This window comes from Nelumbo lutea, chromosome 2 (genome assembly GCF_056320005.1).
Source record: "Nelumbo lutea isolate HS-2025 chromosome 2, American lotus-T2T, whole genome shotgun sequence".
Taxonomy (NCBI): domain Eukaryota; kingdom Viridiplantae; phylum Streptophyta; class Magnoliopsida; order Proteales; family Nelumbonaceae; genus Nelumbo; species Nelumbo lutea.
In genome coordinates, this window is record NC_142685.1 from 58,030,932 (window position 1) to 58,044,462 (window position 13,531).

Here is a 13,531-nt window from a genome sequence, read left to right on the forward strand (position 1 = left end):
GTACACAAATATGTATATATATATATATATATATATATATATGTATGTGTGTATGTTATATAATTGAGTTGGTTCAGTCCAGGCCCAAGTCACGCCTGCCCGAATTGCAATCTTAAGTGCAAAAAATATCACTTTTTGCCATCATGCCAAAGAATTTTAAAATTTATCTTTTTAACATGACAACAGAGAAAACAATTAAGAAAGAGGGCCGGTTTTACTGAGATTCACATGGGAAATTATATGAAAAGAAAAAGAAATGCGATTTCTGTAATACCCATCATTGAATTTCCACCATAATAAGATAAAACCCTCATGGAGTATATGCGACAGCTTTTTTGGTTCATGACATTATTACCTCAGGGGGCTACACAACGGGAGGTAGTCCATTCCCATTACCCATAAATTCCCAACTGGCAGCCAACTCTAGTGGCAATAGGATTTGATTCTAAATCCTTGCTACAATCAGATAGAGACTTTATCAATAAAACCACCATTGATTGATAATTGGTAGATTTGGGAAAGTGATCGAAGAGAGATATTTGGTTGACTTGAAAAAGCACAATAAAGGTTTCATACTAGAATTTATTAAAGTAGGCAAGCCATATACCTAACAAAATCAGGCCTAAGTGGCCCTGTTGGTAGGATCCTTGACTCTTCAGAGCAGAGAACTGGGATCAAATCTTGTTGCCACCAAGGTTGAGGGTTAAAGGAGAGTTGTGTAGCACCACAAAGAAAAAAAAAAAAAAGGCCAAAGTAAGACTAGGATACAATGGCCTATTCAGGGGGTGTTCCACAACATGAACGGTTTTGTTTTCTAAAACAAAAACATCTGCCATGTTAGTCCCTTTTTTACATGTATGTGAGTGATCCTAGTATCAAAGACTTAAGTTGTATTTGATACCATTGTCACTTCTATTTGCAATATTTTAGGTTGGTCAATACAAAAATTTGAAAAATTAAATTATCACGTCACGTCATATAATCACTCACTAAAAGAATTATAAGCACTGAATCGGGTATTGACATTTATAATAAAAACACCAAATTTTTTATTATTTCTTAAAGAAACAACAATGATACTGCCAAACATTATATTGATAATTCAAACCATTTGTGATATATATATATAATTTGTATTATCCAAGGTAACAAGTGCAAATAGTACCAAACACAACGTTAATAGGCTCATTCAGGAAATTAAATCATCCATATTGTCCCTACAAATGTGTAATGATTTCATACAACGTAGAGAACATGACACTTTTGTGAAGGTGACTTGACATGCATCCACCACCGTCCACAATCATGGAAACACAAATCATCAGAGGAGGTAGGACCCATCAAAGGCAAACTGTTTGCCTGACTAATTTTTGGTGAGTTTACTTTTGCTGCGACATTTGTAGTAGCGCAAGGTTAACGGGGAATCAAGGCTTTGATGTTTTGCAGTGATTATAGTATTAATACACATGTAATTCGAGGTGGGTCTATGTTAATCCTATCCACACCTACCCAAGCCTCACTATAACTGTACATTCAGAATATCTTCAATATGTATTTATGAGGAGATATTACTAAGGATTTCACATCTATGCCTCACAAGGGGGCATCCCACAGCGCATCCCTTGTGGGGCACAGATCTTAACACATTACCAAGGTACAAGTGTATATGTTAATGTGATGTGGGTAGGTGTGGGTAAGAGATATTTGAATTGTATAGCATTACATCAAAGGCCTTGATTTTATTGTTTTATTGTTACAATATAGTGCTAGAATAGTGTTCTAGCGGGATACACACGTAATGCCATAGTGACTTAAGTAGGTGTTTGGCACTATAGTGTTTCATAAGCGTTTCATTTCACAGATGTTCTCCAATTTAAAAATGTTTCATTTTTTTTTTGTTTTTTATTAAAATATACAAAAAATAACGGTTCAGCTCAAAGTTAGAATTTGTAGCTTCAAAGTACATTTGGGCGACAGATATGAATTAACGAATATGGGTTCATACGATATAGTTTTTTGAAGTTTTGAATGTTAGTGATTGGACATTTAAATTGATTTGACTTATTATAGTTATATACTTATAATGACAATTGACAACAGAGTTGGACGCGTGAACCCACCAAATAGAGGCGACGTTAGCTTAAGCGTCCGGTTCAAAAGGACGAAAAACCAAAAGTTTTCGTCTGAGCCCTAGCCCAAGCATCTCGTCGACCACTCAAGACACACCGGTGTCCGTGACTGTGCAACGGTGGCAAGAACTCCAGCATTCCGGCAGGAACTCTCCAATCTCTCCAATGATTCCATTATCCCTTATTCTTCTTCTTCTTCTTCCAATGTTACTTTTACTCTTCTCTTCTCAACAGATCGAAGATCCCTTAGTAGCCCATACCGGCAGTCGGTAGTCACTGGATCTACAACCCCTTAGCAACTCATATTACCCTGTTTTAGGTTTCATTTTGTTGAGCTGTAAGCCTGTAATGCTTACCTGAATGTAAGCATTTGATTTGTTTAGCCTGAAATTGTGGGTTTAAGGCTTCCGAGTCCAAAACCTCCTAGTTCGACTAGTTTTATTTGATTCAAGCCATGTGATAATCGAATCTGTTTTCGACTTCGGCAGCAAAATCAACCTCTTCTCCACCTCCTAGTCCACTTGACAGTTTCGGGTTTCGCTTTCTAACGTCTACTGCTTGTTCGCCGCGTAGATTTGGACGTTCTTTGTCCTCTATCACTGTCATCACCTCTGTAATCGTTTGCGTCAGAAGATAAACGGAGGTATCAGATGTTTCTCCAAAACAGTTACTCTAACGGAAGTTAATTTAACAATTCAAGAAGTCCTCTCAGTTGCGCTAAACAAACATATACAATAGAATGAATCTATCAGTTGTGCTAAACAAACTTTAACTGAGAGAAGTCCTCTCAGTTGCGCTAAACAAACATCCAAAGAGCAACAAGTCTTACATTGATTTATCAGGCACCTAGGGACTAATTCTTATACATATACAATATAATGAATCTATCATAAATATACTAATTATAGAACTTGTAGTCTTCATCAGTTCAATATGTAGTTTGTGGGTAGAAAGCAATGTTTCCAGTATATTCAGACGAACATCAATTTGGGTTTCTCATACATATACAATATAATAAATCAATCCAATATGAACAAAACCACATCATCATAAATATTAGTGTTCAATATTAAGTCAAAAAAAGAAAAAAAAAACATAAAATTCCATGGGTTTGCATACAAGCAGGCAATTTCACTGTACATACATATATCAACATAAGCAAACATTATCAGTCACTTTACCTAACTATTCTCTATAATAGAATAATACCCAAAACCGATTAAGAAGGAAGAGGTTACAATCAGGTAAGAGCTCTTGAGTTTATGCAATGTATTTTGGATTTTAATTCCAATGAATATATCCACAATGGGAAATCCCAGCTTGATGTTTAGAGGTTAGGAACCTTATCTGGCTAGCCATAAACCCCATGTTATATTGGGCATAGTATATTTGTCTTTTGTATCTTTGGGTGATTGGAAATCTCGCACGGGCCTGAGCCATGGGTCATGCCGGGCCGACCCCAAAATTTTCATCGGGGAGGGCGGCACGGCCTAAGACAGCCCACGGGCCAGCACAGCACAGCCCACACTTTGCGTGGGTCACCCGCGGGCCGTGCCATGCTAGTCGGGCACGGCCAACTTTACACCTCTAAGTGGGAAGGTAGCATACAAAGAGTGCCTGTTGTAGAACAAGATCACGGATGAAGTGAAAATCAACTTCCACATGTTTCGTACGAGCTTTGAACATAGGATTCGCACTGAGGCACAAAGCACCAAGATTATCACACCAGAAGATTGCTGGAGAAGGTGATGAAAGGTGTACTTCTTTCGGCAAATGTTGTGTCCAAATAACCTCCATAACAACAATAGCTAGATCCCAAATTTCAGCCTCCGTACTAGAACGAGAATAGTTGGTTGCTTCTTCGCACTCCACGATATCAAATTCGGCCCAAGAAATACAGCAAAAACCACCAGTGGAACGTCGGTCATCAGGGGGCAGCCTACCCAATCCGCATCAGTAAAAGTCTGAATCTAGAAGGAGTGGGAAGGCCGAAGTTGGAGACCATAGGTTAGAGTCCCCTTCAAATACTAAAGGATGTGTTTAACTGCACTCCAATGTGTAGTTGTCGGCTAAGAGAGAAATTGGCACACTTTATTGACTGCGAATATGACATCAAGTCTAGTAATGGTGATGTACCGGAGAGAGCCAACTATACTTCGGTAAGTTGTTGGGTCTGTCAAGGGAATGCCATCAGTCTTGGAGAGCTTGCAGTTAACTGCGAGGGGCGTGCCCATGGGCTTAGCATCTACAAGACTAGCTTTCTGAAGTAGATCAATAATATATTGGTGCTGAGAGAGAGAGAAGAAGGTCGATGAGATCCTTGATGGCATAGCACTTAGAAAGAGCGGAAATGAGAGAATTCGCAGTAGGCTGATTACCAGTGACAATGATGTCAGCGACATAAACCAAAACATAAAAAGTGATACCTCGATCATGAAAGAGAAAGAGAGAAGGATCGCATGTGGACCCGTGAAAACCCAGTTGAAAGAGATAAGCATACAACCGGAAGAACCTTGATGGCAAAGCACTTAGAAAGAATAAAGGTAGGTGTTGAGAAGAAACTAAGTTTATCCACAAACTATTTCTCTCCCAAAAATAAAAACTTGTAGATATTCAGCTATCACAATTCCAAACAAGATATCAACAAAAACAATCATAAGCCAAGCAAAGAGAGACACACACGATATTTAACGTGGAAAACCCCTCCAATGTGAAGGGTAAAAACCACGGGGCCAAGGACACCCAACAAAAAATCTCCACTAATAACTTGAGGTAACAATTACAGCAACTCAAACACCACAATATGCTCACAAACTTAGAGCAAATACAGATTCTCAAACAGTCGGAAAAACTCACAAACTCGGCTACTGTTCAGGCCACAACATGGAGACCTTCACTACTCCAAATCAGATCTCCACCGTTCCGATCGTAGGTCTGTGAGTTTCGAACAATCCCACCAAATTTCATCCAAATCGAACCATAAATTACCCTTGATCAGAATAATTGATGAAGACTGCCGCGAAATGTTTTCTTTTCCCGAACAACTACGAGTTGTTTCTGTTCGACCTCAAATAGCCAGCGATTCAGAGCTCCGATCAAAGATCCGACCGTTCAGAATGAAGAAAAATGAGTTACTGTCCAAATTTCTGCTCAATCAGACGATGGATCGGAAAGTTCCGGCCGTTTGATGAACTCTGCGCACTGAGAAATCTGCACAGTATTTCGATTTCTCTCTTTTCCTCTCTCTCTTCAACACGCCTCGCGCAAAAAAAATCTAACCCTAGTTTTTGTTTTTGTTTTTTTTTTTTTTTGAAAAAAAAAGCAGTTGGCTAAAGGAGAGTGGGCTATAATATGGGTCAATATCCCATAATGGGCTGGGCCCAACGATTCTCCCCCTCCAGCCCATGAGAGAAAAGAGACACTTCAAAAAAGGCAACTATGCAAATTTAAGGCCGACTGCTCCGGCACACAGTTCAAGCTTCTCTCGAGGCACCACTTTTGTCATCATGTCAACAACATTTTTGTCAGTGTGAATCTTTTCAAGTTCAATCAACTTGGAGTTCAAAACATCTCGAATCCAATGATATCTTACATCAATATGCTTTGATCTATTATAAAATGTTGGATTCTTACCAAGATGAATAGCACTCTCACTATCACAATATAAGACATACCTCTTTTGAGTAAAATCAAGTTCATGCACAAACTTTTTCATCCACAGCAACTCCTTACATGCTTCAGTAATAGCGATGAACTCAGCCTCAGTCGTAAACAATGCAACACACTTCTGCAACCTAGACTACCAGGCCACAGCTCCCCCTGCAAAGGTAATCAAATAACCAGAAGTAGACTTTCTAGAATCAACATCCCCAGCCATGTCTGAGTCTGTAAAACTACAAAGAATAGGTTTCCCAATTCCAAAACAGAGTTTTAAACTAGAAGTACCCCGGAGATATCTCAATATCCACTTCACAGCAGTCCAATGTTCTCTACCTGGATTAGATAGAAAACGACTAACAACACCAACTACATGAGCTATATCAGGCCTTGTGCAAACCATTGCATACATTAAACTTCCTACTGCAGATGCATAAGGAATACGTTGCATTTCTCCTTTTTCTTTATCAGTAGAAGGAATTGTCTAATACTAAGCTTAAAGTGTAAAGCAAGAGGTGTACTTACCACTTTAGCCTTATCCATATGAAACCGCTGAAGTATTTTCTCAATATACTTCTCTTGAGATAACCACAACTTCTTGGCCTCTCTGTCACGAGTAATCTGCATGCCAAGTATATGTCTTGTTGGTCCCATGTCTTTCATTGCAAAAGACTTACTAAGCTCATTTTTCAACCTGTCAATTCTAGAACAGTTATGACCAACAATCAACATGTCATCGACATAAAGCAATAAAATGATGAAGTCATTATCAGAAAACTTCTGCACAAAAACACAATGGTCTGAGGTTGTCTTCTTGAATCCCTGCTAGATCATAACAAACTCAAACTTCTTGTACCATTGTCTCGGGGCTTGTTTCAACCCATATAGACTTTTCTTCAATTTGCAGACATAGTCTTCTTTACCCTTCACCACGAAACCTTCTGGTTGCTCCATGTAAATTTTCTCCTCCAAATCACCGTGAAGGAAAGCAGTTTTTACATTCATCTGCTCAACCTCTAAATCAAGACTGGCTGCCAAACCAAGAACAACTCGGATAGAAGACATTTTGACAACAGGCGAGAAAATCTCCTCAAAGTCAATTCCCTTTTTCTGACGATAGCCTTTGACAAATAATCTAGCTTTGTATCGTGGATTAGAAGTATTCTCCTCAGTCTTTAACATGTAAACTCACCGATTTTGCAAAGCTTTCCTGTCCTTAGGCAACTTGACCAGCTCAAAAGTATGGTTGTCAACCAAAGATTTCATCTCATCATTCATAGCGGCAACCCATTCTTTCTTGTGCTCAGACTCCATAGCCTCTTTGTAGCAATCAGGTTCTCCCCCATCAGTGAGAAGCACATATTCATTAGACGAATAGCGAGTAGAGGGAATATTCTGTCTAAAAGACCTTCTAAGTGGGGCAACAGGTTCACCAATAGCACCACTGGTAGAAGCATCAATATCATCAGCAACATCATCATCATTATCTTCAACCAAATCATCATGAATATGATTCTGGTCATCATCATGATTACCAAACTCAGCTACACTGGGCGTATGTGTCTCAGGAACTGGATTAAAATCAACCAATCCATCAGTACTTGAAGACTCTGATTTCTCCGCCTTATCAATATCATCAATGGTCTGATCCTCCATAAAAAATAACATCACGACTTCTTATAAGTTTCTTTTCAACTGGATCGTACAATCTATAGCCAAATTCATCGTGACCATAGCCAATGAAGATACATTGTCTTGTCTTGACATCTAATTTGGACCTTTCATCTTTTGGCACATGCACAAATGCTTTACAGCCAAAGACACGTAAGTGGTCATAGGATACATCTTTTCCGTACCACACCCTGTCAGGAACATCAGCTTGCAAAGCAACAACAGGAGATAAATTAATAACATGTGCAGCAGTATATAAAGCCTCACCCCAAAAAGATCCAGACAACTTTGCTTCTGAAAACAAACATCTAACTCTCTCCATCAACGTTCTGTTCATCCTCTCTGTCAGGCCATTAAGCTGAGGAGTCTTAGGGGGCGTCTTCTTGTGTCTAATGCCCTGCTGCCTGCAGTACTCATCAAATGGTCCACAATATTCACCACCATTATCAGTGCGAATACATTTCAATTTCTTCCCTGTTTCCCTCTCAACAGAAGCCTGAAACTGCTTAAAGAAACCAACTAACTGGTCTTTACTCTTCAAGACATAAACCCAAAGTTTCCTTGAATGATCATCAATAAAAGTAACAAAATAAAATGCACCACCAAATGTTTTTGCCTTCATCGGGCCATAGAGATCTGAATGCACCAACTCAAATAACTCTGATTTCCTAGAGGAATGATGTCTCTTGAAAGAGACTCTATTTTGTTTCCCAGCCAAGAAATGAGCACACTTTTCTAACCTTGCACATTTCAAACCTGAAAGTAGATTCTTCCTCGCCAAACAATCAAGTCCCTTCTCACTGATGTGGCTTAGTCTTTTGTGCCATAACACTGATGAGTTATCACACTCAACTGCATTCACACCATCAATGGAAACTGAAGTCTTGGTCCAGTACAGACCAGAACACTTCTTTCCGCGTGCCACAACCAAAGAACCTTTTGAGAGTTTCCATTGTCCATTACCAAAGGTACTAACATAACCATCATCATCAAGAACACTGGTAGTAATCAGATGCAAATGAATGTCTGGTGCATGTCTGACATTTTTCAAAATCAATTCAGTCCCATTACTTATTTTTAGACAAATAGTTCCAATGCCAATCACCTTTGACAAACCATTATTACCATCTTTAAAACCCCATAATCACCTAGAGTATAAGATGTGAAAAAATCCTTTCTCGATGTAACATGAAAACAGGCACCACTGTCAACAACCCAACTTGTCTCATCACAAGCAATATTAATCAAATTCTCATCACAGACAATCACAAGATCACCTATAGTGGTGGTGGCAACACGATCATCATTGTCATTATCTTTATTTTGTTGCTTACCTTTGTTACTTTTATTGTCTTTCTTCAGCTGAAAACAAAATCTTTTGATATGTCCCTTTTTACCACAATAGTTGCATTCAAGGTTTTTGTACTTAGACCTTGATTTGCTTCTAGCCTTACTTTTACCTCTGTTACCTTGTCCTCGATCTCTATCATTGCTTCTCCCCCTGTTTTCAGTAATCAAAACCTCTGATTGAGAAGATGATGCTTGCTGAGTTCGTCGTCTGACTTCTTCATTCAAAACAACAGCTTTTACATATTCCAATGTCACTACACCACCAGGAGCAGAACTGGACAAAGTCACGCGCAAATTTTCCCAAGAGTCAGATAGAGTATTAAGCAACCAAAGTCCCAAATTTTCACCTTCAAATTTTATACCCATGTTGGACAATTGATCAAAGCACCCCTGAAATTCACTTATGTGATCAGAAATAGGAGTACCTTCCTTGTACATCAAATTCATAGCCTGTTTCAACAGAAATAATTTATTGTTCCCAGATTTAGAGGCATACAAAGTCTCAAGCTTATCCCACAAGGTTCTGGCATGCGAATCATTAGCAATATGATTCAAAACATTATCATCTACCCATTGTCGAATAAAGCCACAAACCATCTCATGCTCAAAAGCCCATTCTTCATCAGATTTATTTTCAGGTTTTTGAGTAGAAAAAAATTGGTAAATGTAACTTTTTCACAAATAGTAGATCATTCGTTTTTCCCCTCCACTTGTGGTAATTGGTGCCATTCAAACTAATCATTCTACTATAATTAGGCTCCATCATGCAATCAAACAAATCCACAAACAAATAACTTGGCTCTAATACCACTTTGTTGGGAAGAAACTAAGTTTATCCACAAACTATTTCTCTCCCAAAAATAAAAACTTGTAGATATTCAGCTATCACAATTCCAAACAAGATATCAACAAAAACAATCATAAGCCAAGCAAAGAGAGACACACATGATATTTAACGTGGAAAACCCCTCCAATGTGAAGGGTAAAAACCACGAGGCCAATGACACCCAACCAAAAATCTCCAATAATAACTTGAGGTAACAATTACAGCAACTCAAACACCACAATATGTTCACAAACTTAGAGCAAATACAAATTCTCAAACATACAAATGAGAATACCAAAAGCGGTGAAAATAACAGTCAGAAAAACTCACAAACGTGGCTACTGTTCAGGCCACAACATGGAGACCTTCACTACTCCAAATCAGATCTCCACCGTTTCGATCGTAGGTCTGTGAGTTTCGAACAATCCCACCAAATTTCAGCCAAATCGAACCACAAATTACCCTTGATCAGAATAATTGATGAAGACTGCCGTGAAATGTTTTCTTTTCCCGAACAACTACGAGTTGTTTCTGTTCGACCTCAAATAACCGGCGATTCAGAGCTCCGATCAAAGATCCGACCGTTCAGAATGAAGAAAAATGAGTTACTGTCCAAATTTCTGCTCAATCAGACGGTGGATCGAAAAGTTCCGATCGTTTGATGAACTCTGCGCACTGAGAAATCTGCACAGTATTTCGATTTCTCTCTTTTCCTCTCTCTCTTCAATACGCCGCGCGCAAAAAAAATCTAACCCTAGTTTTTGTTTTTGTTTTTTTTTTTTTTTTTTGAAAAAAAAAACAGTTGACTGAAGGAGAGTGGGCTATAATATGGGTCAATATCCCATAATGGGCTGGGCCCAACAGTAGGTTGGTATCTAGTTGTTGAGAAACTGCAACAGCATTAGATTGGGACGAGAGACTACCTTGACCATTAACAGCCATTTTGGTTCTGATACCATGAAACAAAAACAGAAACAAAAAGAATGTTTCGAAGAGAGCTTATGTTGAGTTGATATATTAACTGAGAGAATATAGGTATATATAGGCTTTTACAGAGAGTTTGAGTTACAATACAATAGCTTTACATCCTAAGGAGATCAACATAAGAGAGTCCATAGCGGCTGGGGCTTCTCACTGGACTGTATCCGTATCTTATCTTTATCATGAGAGACGTGTCTCACTATCTCACTTACATGAACCAATAATTCTTAGATCCGTTGACAAAAATAACAATAATATAAGGATATGAAAGAAGAGAACGCACCAAAAATACGATGATGACCACCGGTTAATTTCCCTCCCACTACCGGTGGTTTCCGCATTCACTGACGCTGAAGTGGAGTGAGATCGTCGGTGGATGGGCTAGGCTAGGGTTCGGCGGAGGAGAACCAAAATGGGAGGGTGGTCAAAAGTTTTTTTTTTTTTTTTTTTTTTTTTGTCCTTTTGTTTCCGATTGAACCAGACACCTTCAACTAACAAGTAAAGGCCCATTAACGTTACACTTACTCGCACAAGCTGATGTGGCCACCTCTGATTGGCGAGTTCATGCATCCAGTGCACCCATGGGTGCATAAAACGCGAACTCTCAGAGAAGAAATTAGCTTTTTCAAATTTCAATGTATCACATCACCTCAATGATTCAGGACCACCAAGACGAGTCAAGAATTGTGAATTTAACGATTCAAGAAACCTCTCATTTTTCAAATCCCCGAGTTGATCATTGCAAAAATGTTTTTGAAAAATCATATTGCCAAATGCAATTCTCCTCCAATTCCATTTAATTGCTAATATGGTGTAAAATGACAAGATCTCCAATGACTGCTGCCAATTCCGGCAAACACAAATGAAATCTACCCAGAGCGATACTTCACATTATCAAGATTAGGATTTGGATGTGAACAGCATATGCAATGTGCCATCAAACTTTGCAACGTCTTCCTTATTTGTTAGGATGTCCCTCAAGGTTTAACCAGGGTAAGAAGGAGATGATGCTCAACAATGGGTCGGCTGAAGCTCAGTCCACACGAAGGCTATGTTTGGTTTGAAGGAAAATGCTGTCTTTCCCTTTCTTTCCTTCAAACCAAACATAGTCTAAATTCACACAAACCCACCCCATATGTAATGGAATTGACTGACGACATACGCTTGGTGAAAGCGAAATAAGAGCGAAAAAGAGAACTCGCTCGGATGATGATGAAGATGATGTATAGGATCTATGGAACGTCGAAGCTGGTTTCAGACTTTGAGGGTCGCCAAAACTCGCTAGGAGTCCTTTCATGTCACTCACAAAGTTCTCGTTGGAAAATGAAAATACTGTTTACGTAAGGGCTAAAAATGTCTTTAAATTAGAATTTCCTTCTTCCAAACCCAAATGTTCGTTCGAGATTGTGTATTTTCCCAATTATATATTCGATTTGATCTGATGAGAAAGCCATACTTTCTTTTTTCAATGTTTACGTGGATCAATTGGTGGATAATTCTGGGTTGCAATTAATGCCGGAGATATAAAGTTGGCACTGCTCTAAATTATACTTGATTCAACAAGGAACAGGTGCTGAAATCAAAGTAGATCGGTGTGTGTACCAGGGGCTTTACACTTCAATACATTTTCTACACCACATAATGAACAACTGCCGAAAACCAAATTCAGTAGCTTCTTATTGTCGGATTGAACTAGCTATAAAGTGTTTCGACTTTCGAGAGTTCTCATCTGATAATCTTATAGATTTCGAAACGACCTCCGTTTGATGAAAAAATGGTTGTTTAGGATTAGGAGCCACACGAATTCAGTAGCTTTCGAGCGGGAAAGTTGGTTCAAATGAAAATTGTTTAAAAAAAAAAGGAAAGTGCATTCACAGATACACAGTTTTTTAAAAACAGAAAATCATAGAGGTGGGTATTCGTTGTACAGTTGTAGAGAGATGCTGCATTCCTCGGCAATTCCTTTGCTTTACAACGTTTGGTAATTTTTTGTCCATTTTCTACACCATAAGGATATTTTAAGTATTTAATCCTTTAATTAAATTATTTATCAAATAAGCATTTGCCTTGGTTTATTTGAGAGGCATATGATGGGAAATCTTCTTTTCAATATTTCCCAATATCAAGGTGTTTTTTCAATATTCACACTATTCAACTTATTGTTATCTAATGGCGTCCAGTTATCAAAAACATCAAAAAAATAATGTTTTGATGTTTTCTTTTTTGTTTTTTGGTATTTCCTTTTTTAAGATAAATGCAATATAAAATGACCAAATAGGGATGCAAAAAGATCGGATCAGATTTGAATGAGGGTATATTCGAATCCAATTTGACTCTATTTATGTTGGATCCGATCCAATCTAAAGATCAAATTGGATCTGATAGGACTTGATTTGAATTTGAATCCTTTCGATAAGTCGGATCTTCAAATTTGATCCGTTCCAACTTGTTTTCTTTAAAAATTAATAAATTATTAAAAGAAGAATAAAATATACTAATTTAAATAAAGTAAAAATAAAAAATATATATAAGTATTTTTTAATTATTTTCATCATATCATGTTTTTTATAAAAAAATAAATAATATAACAAATTTATAAAAATATAATATAAAAAATATATTTATAAATAAATAAATAACTTATATATGTATTTATATATATATATATATTTATTTATTTATTTATAAATATATAATATATCTCAAATCGAATAGGGGTGATCCGAATCCGATTTGATTTATGATTGGATCCTTTTATTCAATCCAATCCGAAGATCCAAACTAAAGTGATTAGAATTCGACCAAATAGAATTAGATCTCATATCAGATCGAATCATGATCCAATCCATTTACACCCCCACAACCAAATACTACCCGCGCCCTACAGAGCCCTAAAAAACAAACGGAGCAGATTTTT